Source organism: Marmota marmota, unplaced genomic scaffold (genome assembly GCF_001458135.2).
Source record: "Marmota marmota marmota unplaced genomic scaffold, marMar, whole genome shotgun sequence".
Classification (NCBI taxonomy): Eukaryota; Metazoa; Chordata; class Mammalia; order Rodentia; family Sciuridae; genus Marmota; species Marmota marmota.
In genome coordinates, this window is record NW_025999969.1 from 4768887 (window position 1) to 4786921 (window position 18035).

At 35.9% G+C, this 18035-nt stretch overlaps 1 protein-coding gene across 12 annotated transcripts in view; it reads left to right on the forward strand.

The window, feature by feature from the left end:
• LOC107154372 (LIM domain containing preferred translocation partner in lipoma) overlaps positions 1-18035 on the forward strand; it is a 608084-nt gene that overhangs the window by 335145 nt on the left and 254904 nt on the right. The gene's annotated exons all lie outside the window — the stretch shown is intronic.

Sequence of the window (18035 nt, forward strand, 5' to 3'; positions counted from 1 at the left end):
CAGCTGTGTCCCTGTAGTATGCTGTTTTTAACATAAACTGAGGAGTGGGATAGCTGGGTTCAAATGCTGGTTCCATTCCAAGTTTTCCAAGGAATCTCCATACTGCTTTCCAGAGGATATTTCTAATAAAGACCATTTCACATATATTTTCTTAGTTTCCATCAGTTCAGCCACACTAGTGGAATTTATTTGCTCCATAACCATTCATGTGTGGAAATACTGTACAAAGTAAAATATTTTAGAAAAGACTTGCTGAAACATTTCTACAACTGTGAACTCCATGGTTCACTCTCCTGGAGTGTCTTCCTTTCAAGCTCTGTGTCCTATTGAGGCCTCCTCATTTCCTGCCTGAATGACAGCACTAACTTCTACACTGACTCTTTTACACTCTAAATAAGCGTTCGGTTACACAATATTTCCATAATACAACCTGATCCTGCCCTTCTACCATTAGCTTCCTCCAATGTACTGTTATACAGATGTACAAGAAATGTGATGATAATAATAATAATGGTAATAACTACAACGACTGACTATACTCTTCAATGCTCTGTCTCAAATATTAACTTTCCTGAGACAACAAGGCTATTCATCAGAGCATTCGACAGTGGGGTATGTGGTATGGCTCTGATTTAATGTATTTTATGTGGCCGATTGAAAAAAGATTACCTGCTGTGCATGAGAAGCAAGTAGGTGGGAGTTTGCATCTTGAGAGAAGTGCATGTGTGGCATTTTCATATGCTGTTTTATCTCCTCAAATTCTTCTTATCAGAAACAAACTTTTTTGTGAAGAGATTATAGCATAATCTCTTCACATGAGCCAGTACAAAAATCTACATGTGTTGCATTCTGGTCTTAGTTTTTAAATTAAATATGTATGATAAGTAAGACATTGTTGCACTGGAGTGTTCATATTTATTAAAGCAAATTGACTTCTTGGGTACCACACTCTACTATTTTTAGCAGATTTTTAAATTTTTTGGATCTGTGATATAATGTTAAAAATAAGATATAAAACTGTATGTAAAGAGGGTGCACATTTAAACACTGATACCCATTCCAACCACACACACACATATGGTGCCCACATACTCAATACACACAAATATACATGTTAGTAAATAGAAAAAAATAGATCACAAATAAAGTTACTAAAATTTAAAATTGCTATCAATAAATTTTTGAATTAAGGGTTTTATTTAAAAATTAGTATTTCCCATATTTTATATAATGAGATGTTTTTATTTTAATGAAGAAAATATGTCTGACATGAAAGCTTGCTTAGCTCTCATTCACAACTTTTTTTTTTTTTTTTTTTTTTTTTTTAAACCCAGGGGTGCTTAACCACTGAATCACAGTCCCAGCCCTTTTTAATTTTTTTTGTTTTGAACTAGGGTCTCACTAAGTTGCTCTGGGCCTCACTCAATTGCTGAAGCTGGCCTCGAGCTTGCAATCCTCCTGCCTCAGCCTCTTGAGCCAATGGGAATATAAGAGTGTACCACCATGTCTGGGCTGTTTATTTTATTTGGAAACAGGGTCTCCTTAAGTTGCTGTGATTGGCCTCGAACTTGCCATCCTTCTGCCTCAGTTGAGATTATGAATGTGCTTCACCACACCTGACCTCAGTTACAGTTTTTAACAGTGATTGACATTATTAAAATGTCATGAGTCACAGGAATAAGACAAATATTTTATTATAAAAATATTTTGAATAGTTTAGTTCCTTCTGTCTGAAGATGGGACTCACGGGAAATTATATGTTTTGTTGTTGTTGTAGTTGTTGTTATTATTATTATTATTATTACTATTATTATTATTATTAGAGGGTACTGGGGATTGAACTCAGGGCCACTCAACCACTGATCCGCATCTCCAACCCTGTTTTGTATTTTATTCAGAGACAGGGTCTCACTAAATTGTTTAGTGCCTTGCTTAGTTGCTGAGGCTGGCTTTTAACTTACAATCTTCCTGTCTCAGCCTCCAGAGCCACTGGGATTAATGGTATGCACCACTGTGTCTGTCTTGTTTGTTTGTTTATGCTGGGGATTGAATCCAGGGCCTTGTGCGTGTGAGGCAAACACTATATCAACTGAGCTATATCCCCAGCTCCGGGCTTATTTTTATTCTGATGATGATGATGGTGATTTTTCTTGCTAAGATATTGATCAGGGAAATTTAGAATGAATAATTAAGATACAGTTCTAAGGTCTAGGATCATTTATAGTGATTGTTTCATCTTTTTCGTCTTTCCACTTTTCTCACCAAATAATGCTGTGGCTGAGGTCATGTATCATGTTCTTGTATTTATATAATGCTAGTAATCCTTGAAACCACAGAGAATCATACGCAATACACACTAACACTCATTCACACACACACACACACACACAAAATATAAAGTAAATCAAGAAAATGGTACATGTATAAAGACATGAATTGATGTGAACATACTTTATATACAAAGATATGAAAAATTGTGCTCTATATGTATAATAAGAATTGTAATGCATTCTGCTGTCATGTATTTAAAAAAATAAAATCAATTAAAAAAAAGAAAATGGGGAATAACTTCATATTTGAATATAGTCATTCATTGAATTATTTATTCATTCATTGCTCAGTGATATTTTGATGCCCTACTTTGGTTTAGTTTTTGTGCTATCCGCTTCTAAAGCTGAAAAAGCAGAATATCACAACATGGTCCCTAATTTTGAGTTATGTAGTTTAGAACAATATTGTTCAGACTTGAAAATGTGTAAGGATATCCCAGGTGATTACATTTATCTGAGATTCATGGAAGGGCAGGCTAGGGGAAGATGCCTGAACTCAGCTGTCCAGGTGAAGTTTGAAAAGCATCTTTAGCCAGCATCTTGAAGGGGGAAGTTTCTAAGTCACAAATATAGGAAGCTGTCTAAAATTCTTCACTAATTCAGAATGGAGTGAAACACTCTGGTCTGTTACCTCCTAGGCTAGTGTTGTTTGATTGGTTGGAACTCAGCTCAGTGTTTACAAAAATAAATGGGTTGCAGGGGAATCACTGTGTTCCAAGTAAGGATTGTCAGACTTCTGGGAATCTGAGTAGTTTCCACTGGTTTCCTGCCTGTTTCCCTGACTACACTTTATTAAGTCACTGAGGCCAGGAATGGTAACTTTTCACCCTGTAACTGGCAAAATTCCTGGTATTTAGGAGATGGTCATTAAATTGTAGATGACTATATGAATGACACCATTTTCAAAAATAATTTCTAAAGTCATACATTTAGAGCCAACTAACTATCACATCTCTTTGTTTTGGGGTCGTTGGGGAAAATACAGTGAGCTGACTGAAAGGGAAAGACATTTGAAGAGATTGGTTTTCTTTGTAAATCAAGCTATTTTGTTCTCAATGTAAGAATATGTGCTCATTTTATAAAAGAAAATGACAGAAGACAAAAGCAAAATACCAATGTTCCTTATACTCATGTCACCACCCATAGTTTTGGTTTTGTTCTTCATATGGACATATTGGCTTCAATCATGCCATAAATGCAAGTTTAGATCATTTGATTTTCTTGTGACATTATAGCATTAGGATTAAGCATACTATAACATATATAGATCATGAGAATTGTAAAAATAAATCTTGAAAACAGTGTCAGAATGACAAGGGTCTCATTTCATGCCATTCCAAAGAATCTCGGGTGTCAGAGCTTATCTGAAATCAAAGGCACCCTTAGATACCTTCAGTTACCAGAAATCTTTGAATTAGTTCAGTCAAATCCTTTCATTTTATAAAGAGGAAATCGAGACCCAAACAATAATAAAAGTGAATTTATTCAAGCCAAATATTTTCAGGCCTTGTTTCAATTTGAAATAATGTCCCAAAGAGTATCTGTGTTTGAATTTGCTGTTGTTTGCTAGGGAAAAGGATAAGCTAGGTCTTCATTTTGCTTCTTCCATGTTCAGTGATTGGACCTCACCTGCTGTGTGTCCCTGAAGATAAAGACTTCTGCAGTGATGCTGGTCCCCTGCTCCTGGCCAAGCCCTAGTCCCTTGCTCTCCCATGGAGCCTGATCACTCCGACCATGGTCAGGACTCAAACTTCCAGCTGACACTGGCTACCTAGCAAAGAGAAAGTATTAGATCCCTTAACACCCCCAAGTTCTAGGACTTTTACTCCACTGCATGATCAAAAATATCAAATAGGCTCTCATCGGAAAAGTTTCAAAAATATAAATATCAAGGGGTGTTTGGGGGAGCGTTCAAACCATCATTGCTCCTGCCTCTGCTGTTTTTAAGAATACTGTTCGTATACCACAAAACATGTAGCAATCGCCCTTCCTTTCTCTGAGGCTACAAATACAATCCTGTTTTTCAAATAGTTACCCAGAAAATAGAGAAAGGAGCTACTACCTTAACTATAGACTCATATCGAGTGAGAAACACAGGCCTGAGAGCAACCCTGGCTTCCAGATCACTCCTCCTTCCCTCACCCTTTCAGGCCACAGCTACTAGAGAAATGAATCTACCCCATGTGGTCACTGTGGGATTTATCCGGGCATTTGCTGAACCTGCTCGCAATTTATTTTTATTTCTTCCGATAGACGTGGATTTGGCACAGGAGAGTGAATTCTTTCTGGAACAGCAGATGTGCCTGGTACACTCGTTTGCTATAACCATTTGTGCTGTGGTTGAAAAAAAAAATTTTAAGAGTGCAGAATTGTTGAAGGGGGAGGGCTAAAAAACCAGAACCATTTTAGCGATTATGCAAAGTTAGAATGTGAGTAATTTTGCCGCAGTTAGTCATTATGTGCTTTCATAGCTTGTTTTACAAGGATAAAGGGATGTGTACAGGTTTGGTGAATAGAGCTCTTATTTGTCCCTAATAGTCACTCTTTATGAAAACATTTTCTACCCTTCCTCCCACTCTGTGGCAAAGTGCTCTCTCCTTAGAAATTATACCCTTCTATGATTCAGCCCTTTTATCCATCTACAATAAGTGGACAAACAGCCTCCATTTCTGAGAACAAATATGTTAGGAGAAAAACTTTTTCCCCTTATATATAATGCGGTTGACATGTATTCAAATCATAATAATACAGTGATCATTTTAAAATGAGCATGTTTCTGCAAAGGAAAAAAAACTGAGCAAGCATCCAGTGACTCTGCTATGAGCCCAATGAGCTGTAAACATGGTGTCATTTCAGTATTTTATACAGGTTTTAGCAAGCTTTGCACGTGGAATTCTCTGAGGACTGTAATATATCACCTATTCCTCTTTTATTTGCTTTCCATCACCCAAATTCCTTTGGAAATATGTGAACGGGGGTCTGTTTGTTTCCACTGAAGCAAATATAGCCACTTACTCACACACGTGGCTTCCCTTACTGAATTCCACTACTATTTTGGAAACTCCTTTATGAAAACATAGCCCAACCTATCCCTTCCAACCTAGCTAGTGATGTCCATCTTGGCCTCCCAATATCTATGCACTAAGGTCCATTTTGGTTGAAAAACAAAACAGGGTCTGTTGCCTTTTTGTGACTTGTTAGTAAACCTGGTCATTCTGGTGGGATGGTGGGAACAAATTCTAGAAAGGTGGCTCTAGTCTTAACTTTCAAAGCCTTACTGCTTTGGGCAAATCTTATCTGAGCCTGTTCCTTGAGAAGATGGAAATGTACGACCTTCATGTTTCTTTCAGCTCTAGTACTCCATGATTCTGTAAAGAATGTTATATGTTTTAATTATGCACAATTCAGTCATCTTTTTCTTCTTTAAAATTCCTTTGAGTATAACTAACTCTCAGACTCTTGTCTCCAAGATGTTCACATTTTAATTCTCACCACTGATATACATTTCCAAAGGAGAGACCCCTACAGGACACAGATTTCCAGGGGGAAAAAATTGTGCGGTTTTATTCATCTGTATTTTAATGGCTTGGAGTAGCAGTAAGAGACTGGAAGGATCTGTTCTACAAGAGCAGTTGATTATAAACCAAAATTGCTCACCAGACTCACCACATTTCCTGTTACCTACAGCTAAGAAACCCAAAATGCAAAAACTCAGTATATTTTAATATTAGATTGACTATTAATCCCAAACATTTCTTAGATGCATGGTTTAGGGTTCAACTTTACAAAACTGATAAAGAAGAATATGAGACATTTATAACTTAGTCAACTACTGCCATTATTATTTGCCAAATATTTATTCTCTCGTGGAATTTGACTATAACATGCTATTGAAGTAACTTTCATCTTTTAAAGAATAGGTTAAGGAAAATCTGTGTGCTGGGCCTAGAAAAGTTAGAATGTTGAACTAGAAAAACAAAGCTGTTAACATATCGAACATAATGGGGAAGATAATGAATGCTAAAGGAATAAATGCAAAAGAATGGATGAGGGCTATCATAAAAGGGGGTCCAACTATTAGTGCAGGGACCTTACCTGTCTTGGAGGATCAAGGCTGGCTTCCCTGAAGAGGTGTCATTTCATTTGAAATCTGAAGGATGAATTCTCAGTAGGAGGTGGGAGACAGAAGCAGGTTGGAAAGGATTCAAGTCAGGGTAAGCACAGAAGGGCTGGGACTATGAATTCCACATGGAGGGAGGTAAGAGAGGAGACTGATGAGAAAGAACAGAAGTTTTGTTATGAAGGAATCTGAACTTCATCCTAACAGCAATGAGGGCCTTGAGAAATTTTAATGAAAGAATGCAAGATTCAGAGTTCAGTTTTAGAAACATTCTGGTTGCAGTCTACAGTATGTACTGGAGGACAATAAGAGATCAGTTTGTTTAACAAATGTTCATATAAATGTGTTTTTTTATTTGTTTATTTCAGTAAATTAGGTCAGCAATGATAGTGGACTGGACTAGAGCACCAACAAGCTAAGAGTGAGAACTGGAACTACTGATTAGTAATTAGTAGATGGAATCACAAAATCAAGTAGAAACACTATAGTATAAGCATATTTGTATCATCCAATCACATTGCTAAATCCTAGAGGTATCTACCAACCTTACAACATAAATGATTTACAATTTTTGTCCCTATACATAGACACTCCTATTTTATTTTTCTTCATAGACCATTATTTGGAATACATGCTCCCTTCCTTTTCAACTGCGTGTCATTTCACTAGATAATATGTCATGATTTTCTCAACCATCTTCTATTTTTTTTTTCCTTAAGGTAAATAACCTAATTTGAGAGCATTTTAATAGCCCATCATTGAAAGCTTACCCACCAAAAGAATTATCTAGTGTCCACTGCTACTGGTCATGTCAAAGTGCATCTGTACTGTTCTCACAGGGATTGGGTTTTGTTATTTCTCAGCTAAGGGGTTCAGCTCTTGGAATTTTTCACTAAACCCTTGGTCTGATTGGAGAAAAGTGCTGGGCCCTTTAGGGGGGATGGTTCAGGGAAGCAGATTGCTTGTCATGGAAATAGGTCCTTTCTCACTACATTCCTAGGTTACAGAATAAGCTCAGATCGAATTAACCCTCATCACAATGGCATTTTATCCAGTGCCAGACACATGCATGCTAGGAACTCAGTGTACTGTACTATATGTGTATTTATATAAACAAAAACCTTGGAGACCTCTCAAGTTCAAAACTGATGACATATCATCTCATTTGAAAGTTATCTGGGGGCGGGGGAGGCACTCCTTAAAATGCTAGCTCTCTTGGCTCAGCAAGATGACAGGCTAGTTTTATGAACATGGAAGTGCAGGGCCTCAACTGGATTATTGCTTCTGTGTTTAATAGTTGGGGGGATAGGAAGGGAAGAATTTCAAGGTAGCATCTAAGTGCTCCCACTTGATTTGATTTTTATTTCTGAGAAAACAACTTGACATACTGGCATTGGTGTCTTCAGTTGTCCAGGGAACCGCTTGTCTTCACAGTATTTTATACCCCTTCAGATGTGTTATGAGAATTAATTAAACGGAAAGGCTTCTAAGACAAAACCCACTCTGGAGTGCCACATCAGACCATACTGTTTCTGCTATTTCTGCCTCAGAAGTTATTAAGAATAGCCCGTCACTAGCAGTGGTGTGTGTTTGCAGAGCACAGCACTGTGAAATGAGCAAGTGCTGATGCGATGCACAGAAGATGTTGAGGCCTGTGGCTGTCTGAGGAGAGCCCCATGGAAGGCATGTGTGTGTGTGTGTGTGTGGGGGGGCGGTTCACGTGCCCATCAAGCATACCTGTGCTGGCAGCGATGTTTTAAGCTCAGTGGCACCCATTAAAATTGTGTGTTTTTATTTTGAGAGTAATATTTGAGACTCTTTTAACTCATCACCAGTTTCCAGTTACCATTTATGATTGGACTTCTGTCTTTAATGTGAAAAATATGAAAAAAAAAGAAAAAGAAGAGGATGAAGAAAACAATTTTTCTTTTCCTTAAATGTATTGCCCAGTACAAAATTTTAACTTTTAACAATACTTTTAAACCACTTTTAATTTTTGGCTGTTTCTTCCTTTTTTTTTCTATGTAGCCATGGAAATTAGAATACTATAATTATTTTTTTTGGTGTTTGGTTTGTAAAATAATGTAAATGTTTCTTAAACTTTATTTTAAATATGTATTAATTTATTTATAAGAAATATGTGTGATTATTTATGCATTTATATATATTTATATTGTACATAAAAAATGTATAGATATGACATGTTATTTATTTCTCCCTTTGATTTCAAAAGGAATATGTGGTTATGGTAGGAAGTTTGGGAAATGGGGAAGTATACAGAATACCCCAAAAATACCCCACTTAAAAAAAACCACTGTGACCAGTCCAGGAATAAATCCTTCTAGCTACATATGTATGCATATGTTGTGTGAGAGACAGATGGTGCATTTGTTGATGAACAGACATGAAACAGTTTCCTAACCTGATTTTAAGATATGAGATGGTTGACATGTTATTTATTGTTGTTTATTTTTATTTTCTAGGGATAAAATATGCATAACCTAGAATTTCCTATTGCAACTGCTCTTAATATACAGTTTGGTATTGTTGAGTACATTTACACTGTTGTGCATTGATCACCAGGATCCATGTCCACAGATGTATCTTCCCAAATAGAAATGCCACCCCATTACATTACTTTCTGTTCTTCCTCTTCATTCCTGGCAGCCGCATTCTACTTTCTGTCTTTACCAATTTGACAACTCGAGGTATCTTATGTAATTGCATTCATACAATTTTGTACCTTTGTTACTGGGTCATTTCATTTTGCATGTCTTCTAGGTTCCTCCTTGTTGTAACTGGGTCAGAATTCACTTCTTTTTTGATGCTGAATAGTATTTTGTTGCATGTGTGCCTGGCTCCCATTTTATTTATCCACTTATTCATCAGTGAATGCTGTAGCTTCTTCCTTTGAGCTATTACAAATAATGTGAACATGTGAACATGACTGTACAAATATCTATGTCTTTGCTTTCAGTTACTTAGCAGTATGCCCAGACATGGAATTTCTGGTATTTGTGGTAAGGAAAGGAGTTATTGATGTTTTTAAATATCTTCACAGAATGGTTTTTAATGGCTCCATAGCTTTCCATCATGTGATTGTACCAGAATAATTTATTTAAATAATCCTCATTTACTGAACTATGTAAATTCCCCATAATCCTTCACTTCTACAAATTACAATGAATGATCCTTGAAACTAAACATTTATGCCATCTGTGGTCAGTTCCTTAGTTTAAATTCTTAGAAATGAGATTATTAGTTTAAAAGTATAGAATCTCTTAGTCTTCTGAATACATATCACTAAATTAACCCATGGACATATTTACCATAAATATTTTAAAGAAAGAAAGAATAAATTAGTTTCTAAATTTTATGAAATTCTCCTTTGAAATCCACTCCTATCACTCAAAGCCCACTGCTCCAGGTAAGATTCCCTCTTCTGCTTTAACAACAGAACCAAAATCTGGTTCTGAACTCTGCTTTTGATGCGAATCATTTTCTTAACCTTTTCAGATTTCCAGATTTTAGTCTCTTGAGTGGGTGTGTCTATAATAATCCGTATTTTAAAAGCTTAACCTATGCTGTCATGAAGTCAGATTTGAAAAGGGTGCAGACTGTACTCTATATCTAATAGGTTGTTTTCCAGCTCATGGGGTCATCTATGGAATAGATAGCATAAATGGCCAAAGTGGGTAAGGAAAGGAGTTGTGGTACTGAACTCAAAGCATTGGAGATGATTATTAAGGATGTTCAAGAAAGTAAAATTAAGTCATTTTCCTGTTCAGTGCTAGAAAGAAATTATGAATTAAATAGTCAATGAAGTGTTGCATTATAAGTGAAGCAGGTAATCTGTGCTTGCATTTGTCTTTATTATACAGATTCAGAAATTTTATTATCTATTGAAAGGCATCTAGTTTGGTTTGTATATCTTCAGTATTATGAATTATGCTGCTTAACTGTTGATGTGGCTGTTGATTTAGTTTTTTGAGGAATCTCCATACCTCCTTCCAAATTGCTTGCACCAGTTTATAGTTTCATCAACGGTGTGTGAGTGTACCTTTTTCTCCACATTCTCACCAACACTTATTATTTGTATTCTTGATAACTGCCTTCACGAGTGAAGTATAATAGAAAAGGAGGGAACACCACCCAATTCATTCTATGAAGCTAGTATCACTCTGTGGATAAAACCAGACAAAGATCAATCAAGAAAAGAAAACTTCAAGCCAGTATCCTTGCTGAATATAGGTGCAGATATTCTTAATAAAATATTGGCAAACTGCATACAAAAACATTTTTAAAAGATAGTGCAGCTTGATCGAATGGATTTCATCCAGGGAAGCAAGATTGGTTCAACATATGGAAACCAATAAATGTAATTAACCACATATATAGAATTAAGGACAAGAATCACATGATTATATCAATAGATACCCAAAAAGCATTTGGCCAAGTATAGCACCCATTCATATTTAAAACACTAGAAAAACTAGAGATAGATGGAACTTACCTCAATATTGTAAAGGACATATAGGACAAATCCAAGGCCATTATCATAATGAACAGAGAAAAACTGAAAGCATTTCCTCTAAAGACAGGAAGGAGCAAGGCAGGCAAGTCTGTGTACTCTCACCACTCCCACTCAGCATATTCCTTGAAACTCTAGACAGAGCAGTCAGGCAAGAGAAGGAAATTAAAGGAATACAAATAGGAAAAGAAGAGGTCATATTACCCCTGTTTGCCAATGACATGATTCTATATTTAGAAGACCCCAAAACTCCAACTGAAGACTTCTAGAGCTGATAAACAAATTTAGTCAAGTAGCAGGATACAAGATCAAAATACCTAAATTGGTTGAGTTCCTATACTCTTTGGGTCTCTGGAATTCTAGTGCACAGCAATTCTTTATTACACTGATTAGCCTCACTGGTGACTGATATAGCATTTACTTTATGTAAACACTTTGTGTTGAATGTATTTTATTCTCACAACTGCTTTTTAGATAGCAAATATTATTGTCCCTATTTTCCAGAGGATGATGGTGAAGCCCAGAGAGATGAATTGTCTATGGTTGCAAATCCAGGATTCAAGCCCAGGTAGTCTGGCCCCATGTCAGGGTTTTACAAATATTTGCCAGTGTTTGTAACTTAGAGAAGAAGTGGTAAAGTGCATCTCCTGCCTTACATTTGACCTGCAGAAATGCTTTGGCTTTCTAGTGTTCTCACAAAACAAAAATATTCAGCAAAACCTTGAAGTCAGTATAGGAATATTGGATCCGTGTTCCATGAATAGCATTCAGCTGACACACTACAGGAGCTGCCATTGGGCAGAGTATGAGCTCCTCAGGTTTCACAGTCAATGCCACTCCATTGTTTCTCAGATATTGACACTGAGTATTATTTGCTGTGTGTAGCCCCATTTATTTGGTTGGTATTTTTTCTAGGAAGTAAATGTTTTTTTCTATATCCATATCTTGATCAATAGGAAAATTATAGATAGACCGAAAAGGCCTTTTATGCTTTTATACATTTGCTCTGACTCTTTTATTACCTGAGAGAGGTAGAATGATCTTTAAAACCATGACATGGGGCCAGACTACTTGGGTTTGAATCCTGAATTTGCAACCTGCTAGTTGGTAACCATAGGCAATTCATCTCTCTGGGCTTTACCAGCTTTCTCTGGAAAATAGGGGCAATAATATTTCCTGTCTCAAGAGTAGTTGTGAGGATAAAATACATTCAACACAAAGTGTTTACATAAAGAAAATGCTATATAAATGTTTGTTGCTATTAATATATACTTTTATAATTAACCAATATAGGTGTTTTACTTAGTTTCCTGCTATAGCAATAACCAAAGTGAATAACTCCAATTCAAATATTCATCAAGTTTCTTCAAATAACCTGAAATGATTGTCATGAAAAAATAATTGAAACTGAAATACTTTTAACCTTCTAACAAGTCAACCATATTTTGCCTACTTCTCATTCGCTGGATGTATTGCTCTAGGTAGCTTTGATTGTATTATATAACCAGTTGAACCTACATTCTGTGTTTTTTCCTTTAATATTTACATTATGATTTAACATCTTCCAGGTGTCATTGGATACCTGGAATCAATATATGATGTAGGAGTTTTGAGCTTTTGTGTATTCTCACCTGCTGTTACTTTAGAAAATTTCCTAAGTTGAAATCATTTTCGCTCATCTTATGGAATTTTTCATAAAATATTAAATAATAATTTTCTAAATGAATTAACTTTGATTTCCTTTGTTGTTTTGTGCCTCTAGTAACTAGTTCAGTACCTGAACAGGGCTGACTTTCAATAAATTTTTACTTAATAAATAGTTTGGATTGTGTTTCTGGAGTTTGAGGTACTTTGATTACTTGTTTGTTAATTCAAAGGGTATTTTATTTCAGTCACTACCTGTGGTTAAAAAAAAAAGTATTTTAAAATGCATTAGTTCCTTTGCTCTCTTTCTAAGTGTATTTAAAATATGTCCTCATAGCTCTTGCTTGAGGGGACTTCAGTAATCATCAAGGAGAACTTTTCAGTTGACCATTAAAATGAAAATAAACATCTCAAATGCTTCTAGGAAAGAGAATAGTATTAATAAATTCCAGAAATAAAATCATTAAACTATTTAGAGAAAGGAGGAAACTAATGACATTACTGTAATTAAGCTTGCATCAATTTTATCAGTTTCTTAATTATCAAGTCAATAAGGGAAATTAGGTAGTTCAAATTTTGTATGGTTGGTTATAATCTGTCAAGAGGAATGCATTTCTTCTTGGAAGACTATCTTTCATTCATTCATTAAACACTTCTGAAATGCCTACTATGTGCTATGATATTTCAAAGCCATTGGGAAAGCATCTTGAATAAAAGAGACCAGTTCCTAGTTATCTCTGAGAAGTGAGAGAGTATGGCAAACTGAATTGGAATGAAGATCCTATTTAGATAACTTGAGATTCTCAAGGAGAGGCAGCAGAGGTATATTTGAGTCTGTCATGCCACCCAAAGGTTGAAGACTTTTAAATTTTAAAATAATGTGATTAGATGTACATTCCAGAGCCATCACTCTGGCTATAGAAGGAGGATTTCATTGATGGGAAACAAGAGGAAACACTCAAAGACCAGTTTGGATGCTATTGGAAAATTTCCCATGAAAAATTGTGTTATCTTGGAGTTGGTATCATCCGAATTGCAGTAGTAGGAAAGGTGAAATATGGGAAGGGCAGGAGAGGCACAGGAATGACTTCCTTTGTTATCATTTGAGTAGCAACTGGGTGGATAAGAGCATCAGACAAAAGCAGAATTCAGGGAAGATGATCATAATTTAATTTCTGAAGTCAGAAAAGTATATGAGACATCCAATGAGACACATGGAATAGACAATTAAATATTTCTGCCTATTATTCACAATACAGATGAAGGATAGAGACAGAAAATTGAGAACTTCATAATATAGCAAGTGCTTCAAATTGTGAACTTGATCCTTGAGAAGGGGTCCTGAGTCGGATGAAAGGGATTGTTAGTCACAGGATGCAGGATGACATGTTGACTGTTGTCATTAGCAGAAATTTCACAGAAAGACTAGAAAATTGTCTTCTCATTATATCCAATTCAATTTGATATAGATATATAGCTTTCTGGTGATTTAGGTTGGTCCAGAGATAGTGTTGAAAAAAAAAATCTCAGGGTCACTTAGTGAACATTTCATTTCCAGTGGTTCTGGACTGGAGAGGAAAGTACCTACTAATCACAGGGCGTTTGGAAACGAATGGGGACTTTTTATTATCATGATGATTAAAGAGGCATTATCCACATTGAATTATTAGGGGACAAAACACATTTTTACCAAACCCAAGATGAAAATAGGGCCCCTTGAGAGACACCAGAAGCCTCTTGTGCCACATGTCTTCCTGTGGCTGGCTGATTATAACCTTTCTACCTGCCTGCCAAGGAGGGCCCCTAGTCCTCTCTTGAGTGCTCTCCTCTTCAGAATTCTGTTCTTTGGTTGAAATAACTGCTCTTTCCCTTGTATTCTTGAACCTAGAGGAGATGACAGCTCTCGCTCTGTCATCCCTGGATAAGTGCCCTGTCCCTCCTGGCTATTCTGCACCTAAATAAGCATGAATAAGTACACTACTTGAGAAGACATAGTTTGAGTGCATCATTATTGGGGTGGGGAGTCCTGAGTCTTAACAGCTATCTTTTCCACAAATCATGTGTCTCACCTGTAGTTTCCTAGTGATCTTGTAATTCTAGATTTAGTTGTTAAGTTCTAGGCTACTTAATAGTTTTCCTCCTTTTCATTTTTTATATTATCCTTTTATGGGGCAAACTTGTCATTTACTTATAATTTAAGCAGGCTGGGTAATGCTAGCTTGGTGGATTATTCTCTCCCTTCTGCCTGAAGGTGGTCTCAATAGAACCCAATAGAAATGTATGTAGTTTTCCCTTAGTAAGCAGTTCATTCTGTGTGTGTATATTATATATATAATACACACACATATATATACATATATATAATATATGTGTGTATGTGCATGTATATGTATGTGTACACACACACACACACACACATACATATGCTAAAGATATTCCTAAAGAAGTACCAGATAAGAATCTGACCTTCTATAACAAAGGGCATGAAAAAATCAATTTGAACCTAGGAAAAAAATTAAGGGTAGATTTTTCTATTCAACCACATAAGATATAAATTTTTTCAGAGAAAAAAAATTGAATGAAAGAGGGAAAACTTTGCTTTCTTTGATGACTCAAGATCATCAAAAACCCAGAGTTCATATTTCCCAGCTATAAATGGAGACAGTGACTGAGCAACTGCACTGAGACAGACATCCTAACTGCTGCAGCTCTAAAGTCTGCTCCACAACGGATATTCAGAGCCACAGTTTGGAAAGTAAAGCCAGTCATGTTTGCAAGTACCCAGAAAAGAATTAATGTAGACCTTACTCCTCAGAAGCAACTCTTTGGACAAATTTCTCTCTTTTCAGCTGAACATAGCACGCGCATGCACATACACACACAAACACACACACACACACACACACACACACACACACACACACACTCCATTCCTAAAGGCTTTGAGTGAAGGCATCAGACCACTGTTTCAGGAGCCATTGCCTGCTTCTAGGAATATCTGCTTACTAAAGTTCTTTGGGGGGATGAGAAGATTTTCCTCAACTCTGCTATAAATTCTGTTGTATCTATTCTGGCATGTTTTTGAATATTTTACAGATCATATCTATGTGTTTAAAAATTGTGTATTTTGATATATATATATAAATACCTATATTTATACATATTTTCCCCTTGAGGTTTTACATATATTTTACCTCATTGGATGTGGAAGGGGTGAAGACCAGGAATTGTTTATTTATATTTCTTAAGATCAAAGAAACCTAGCAACACTTATTTGTTCACGTATTCAGTTAATTGAATTGAAGATTCACGTAGTGAACCTTTTTTACTTGGATTATTTGGTGTTTCCAAGCATATATTTTTGACATTTAATTTTTATTTTTGTAAGAATTCTTGAATTTCTATCACGATTTAACATTTTCATTTTGAAAATCAAGCACATTTAAATATTATGCTCATCTATAAATACACATGTATGTAATTTTTTGAGACTCAGAACTTTTTAATATGGCATTTTTTTCTATTAGTCATTTTCCAAGCATCTTCAATATGTCGAACTCTGTGAGGTTAGGGGAGGTGGCTAGTATCCTTGGATGAATAGTAGATGTCTCTCTGTCCCAGAGGACTTGATAATGTGGTAGAGGAACTGACACATAGTGACTGTTGAATGTGTGTCTGAACGAGGGTCGATGTGGCCAGAACACAAGAACAGGCCAGATGCACCTCTTGTGGCTCATCTTTTTCCTGGTGCAGGCACTCAGATTTGCTTTTGCTCAAGTCAGGATAATAGCATACATTCTTGTCTTGCTACTTGAACAAAATTTGAACTGTATGATGTATCATTGTTGACCAGAGGCAAAAATCAAACATCAGACCTCTAGAGCTAATTCATCTTACTTGAGTAAAATTGCTTGACTAAAACTCCTCTTTCAATCTCTCCCTAACACATGGCAACTACCATCCACCCCTTGATTCTGTGGGTTTGACTGTCTTTGATACTTCATATAGTGGAATCATACAGTATTTGTCTCTCTGTGAATGAGGCATTTTTCTTATTCTAATGCTCTCAAAGCAAATCTATGTTCTTGCATATTGTAGAGTTTCCATCTTTTTAAAGGCTGAATAGTTCCATTGTATATGTATGACACATTTTATCTATTTAACTATTGATGGACATGATGGACACATTTTATCTATTTAACTATTGATGGCCATTATGACTAGTGCTTCAGTGAACAAGGAGTGCTGATATCTCTTAGAGATCTTGATTTCAACTGTATTGAGTAAATATTTCTAAGGGAAATTTCTATTTTAATTTTCTGAGGAACCTCCAAACTATTTTCTATTAGTGGCTGCATAACTTTGCATTTCCACCATTAGTGTGCAAGAGTTCCAACTTCCTGGCCAATACTACTTTTGTTTTATTTTTATTAATAGGTATCCTGACTGTTATGGGGAGATATTTCATTGGTTCCTTTTAGTTATGCATGATAGTAGAATCCCTTTAGATATAATTATAAAAGCATGGATCTGTCTTGTTCTAATTCAGTCTCCAGTACCTTTCCCTCCCTTCCCCTCCTCCCACATCCCCTACTCCCTTTCCTCTACTGATCTTTCTGCCATTTAACCATAGTTGTGTTTTCTAATTAATGTCTTGTGAATGAACTCATGATGAATGTAGTTTGACTATTAACCCCTTATTGGATATGTGATTTGCACTATTCTCTACCATTTTTTAGTTTGCCTTTTCACTCTGTTGATTGTTTCCTTTGCTGTGTCAGAGAACTTTTTCAGTTTATATAGTCCTATTGGTTTATTTCTGTTTCCATTGTCCGTGCTGCCATGTTTATTGACGTCATATCCATGAAATTGTTGCCACAACCAATGACGCTTTACACCTCTGTGTTTTCCTTTAGATCTTTTTAGTTTCAGGTCTTAAGTCTTTTACATTTTTAAGCCTTTAATCCATTTCTAGTTGATGGTGTAAGGGTCCACTTTCATTTCTTTGCTCATGGATATCCAGTTTCCTTGATTCCTATTTAAGAGATTGCACTTTCCCCAGTATGTATTCCTGGTCTGTCTGTCTTTGTACCAGTATCACAATGTTTAGATTCCTGTAGTTTTGTGCTATATTTGAATTGTAGTTCATCCAGCTTCATTCTTGATTCTCAATATTGATTTGGCAATTCATGATCTTTTATGGCTCCATTTGAATTTTAGAATTTTTTTTCTATTTCTATAAAAATGTTATTGGGATTTTGATAGTGATTATAATGAATCTATATATAATTGTAGTTAGTAAGGACATTTTTGGCACATTAAGTCTCTCAGTTTATGAATACATAATTTCAACAATGTTTTATGGTTTATAATGTGTGTGTGTGTGTGTATGTATGTATGTGTATATATA